The sequence below is a fragment of the Athene cunicularia genome, assembly GCF_003259725.1.
Source record: "Athene cunicularia isolate RWA chromosome 4 unlocalized genomic scaffold, athCun1 chr4_part1, whole genome shotgun sequence".
NCBI lineage: Eukaryota > Metazoa > Chordata > Aves > Strigiformes > Strigidae > Athene > Athene cunicularia.
Window position 1 is genome coordinate 1,093,522 of NW_020799098.1, and position 2,583 is coordinate 1,096,104.

Genomic DNA, 2,583 nt, shown 5'->3' on the forward strand with positions numbered 1-2,583 from the left:
GGGGGGGGGGAAGGGGAATTTAATAACTCCAGAGGTGGGGATGGACCTCTCCTGCCTGCTGTCCTAAATTCTGCTCAGCCACTTTCCGGGAGCTGAGGGCCAGGGCGGGGGAAGGAAACCACCGTGTCTCCTCTGAACCAAATCCCCAGGCATCCGAGTTTGTTCTCCAAGGTTTTTGTTCCTAACACATAACTTTTCCTTGTTTCCCCCCCCTGCAGGGACAAAGATGCTTAGCACAGCTCCCTGCATCTCTCCCAGCCCCAGTTTTAGTCAAATCTCCCCTTAAATAGCCCCAGTCCTCCACCCAGCCAGCATTTCAGAGGAAAAGTAAATGCTGTCATCACACGGGGCCACGTCTAGAATTTAAACAGCCACCCGAAGCGTCACTAATCCTTTCCAAAACAAGTAAGGCACCCTTTGTCAGCTGGACTGCTAAAGCCCAGATCTTATAAACATACAAAACCCCGCAACAGGCCACTGAAAGAATGGGAAAGGCCGACAGCTACGAGGGAAAATGCACCGAAGAGCTGCTAGAAAAGGATTGTGGTGTTTATGGTCTGCTGATCCCTTGGGCTCACCTAGTTGTTACCCAGCACTGGAGACTGAAGTTTGGTAGCAAACAAATAAGGGAAATAAATAACCATAACTGTCTGACCCTGAGATGAAGGACCTCGGCTCTGCCAGGTCGGGCGATGGGATGTGGTTGTAGCACTGATGGGTTTGGGTCAGGCTGCTCTGTCCCAGCTTGAGCAGAGCCAACTGTGTGTCCTAAGCCCCAGCACCCTTGAGCCTCCTCTGATCTGTGACCCCACAATGCTGCTGGACCCCAGACTGGTCTTAACACATGGGTAGATGGAGCAGGAGAAAGCAGGGGAGCATGGGGTGAGAGCTGGCAGGACACCCACACTGTGACCCATTCTACAGCTCTCACTGGGCCTCCACGCTGCTTTGCAGAAGATTTTACAAGAAAAGGAATAAAACCACTACAGAAGAGAAGGGGAATGATTTCTGATGCTTGGTGTGACCCTCTGGCAAAGCACCCCCGAAGCATTCAGTCCCAAGAGTGCTTTTGTCAACGGGCAACCCTCACCCTGAATCCAGCCGGCGGTGGAAACGCACCCGTCTCATCTCCCAGGAGTGGCAGCGAGGAGAGAGGACGTCTCCGCTCAAACGCCCACGCAATCATTAACATCCTGCCATACCCCTCGAAACATTTTCTAAATGTTGCTACAAGTGACAGTCGCTCCTTAATGAACAGAACGCACCGATTCTGTGCCTGACTCGCTGCCAAGTGTGCCTCGAATCATCTGTGGTGTCTAGAAGGGAGTAGCGTCTCCTCCTCCTCCTCCTCCTCTCCTTATTAAAAAGCTTCATCTCCCCAGCCTGAGCATCCCTCGGCTCATGCAGCCGAGCAGGCTCCCGGCGCGGGGAAGTCACCCCTTCCTTGCTGTGGGGGAAATCTGTTGCTCTGAGGTCCCGCCACAACCTCCCGAACAGGGATAAGGCAGCGGGGAAAGAGGCATGTAGATCCACCACCCGAGAGCTGGCTCCCCATGGGAAATCAGCAACCGGACTTCTCAGCAACCCAAACGGGTGGCTTCGGTCAAGCCAAGCTCTGCGAGCTGCAATTAACAAGTCAGATGGTTGGCAAACAGCAGTCCCGTACAGATTTTGTGCGGATGGTGGGAAGAGAGTCTCCTTGGAGATCGCCCCAATAGTGGCGGGGGGTACACACCTATTAATGAGCAGACTCCTGCTACTCATTCTCGATTCGGTAATTGCAACGGCTCGTTCCTCTCCAGAGGAGCCCTACCCAGCTCACAAGCCACGGAAGGAGCTTTTATGAACTTCTGTCAGCCTGACACGGCTCCGTGAGAATGAAGAGCGGTCCGTTGCACCGTGGCCGGGAGCCTGTGGGGTGCTTGCCAAGAGAGGCTGTGGAAGGCGGCAGCGGGGCCAAGCTGCTCTGACCCCTGCACTGGGTCTCCTCACCTGGGAACGGCCACTGTGGGCCTCAGGCCTTCCTCACCCTTCCCCGGTCATCGGGTACCGAGGACGGGGCGGCTCTGCCAGGCAGGTGCTGCTGCCTCGCCTCACGCGTTGCTCCCAACCCATGTTTCCTCGACGGCCCCCTCAGACACCCCACACGACGCCATTTCACAAGCATCAGCCCTTCCCCAACTGCCACCCCGACCCCGTGGAGGTGGCTGAAGGGACCTCGCAGCTCATCCAGGCTGTTGTGAGGTGGCCAAAGCACCCTCATCGGGAGTGGCCCTGGCTCCCGGCCCCCCCAGCGCTCCCCGCTGCCCCGGAGGCCCCGCTCCCTCCCGGGGCAGCTCCTCACCTCCCTGCAACCTTGGGCCCGCCGCCACGCCCGCCAGGGCAGGGCCCAGCCCTCACCACATCCTACCGCGGGGGGAAGGGGTGGCTTGGGGAAAGACGAGGCCGCGCCGTGCGCTGGCACCCGGGGACCCCCACACCCAACCCCGCTGCCCTCGAGCGGCGGCCGCGGAGCTCGAACCCGTGGCCCAGGGGCACGCCGGGACGCGCCAATCACCGCCCGCCGCGGGAGGCGCCGCGGGG

General features: G+C 58.7%; 1 protein-coding gene across 2 annotated transcripts in view; it reads right to left on the reverse strand.

Annotated features, from left to right (window-relative positions):
* The window catches only part of SFXN5 (sideroflexin 5), a 102,745-nt gene extending 100,269 nt beyond the window's left edge, over window positions 1-2,476 (reverse strand). For both annotated transcript variants that reach the window (XM_026847268.1, XM_026847269.1), the window contains exon 1: window positions 2,345-2,476. The gene's annotated coding sequence lies outside the window, so the exon portion shown is untranslated. The remainder of the gene's footprint in view (window positions 1-2,344) is intronic.
* Window positions 2,477-2,583: the final 107 nt, after the last annotated feature.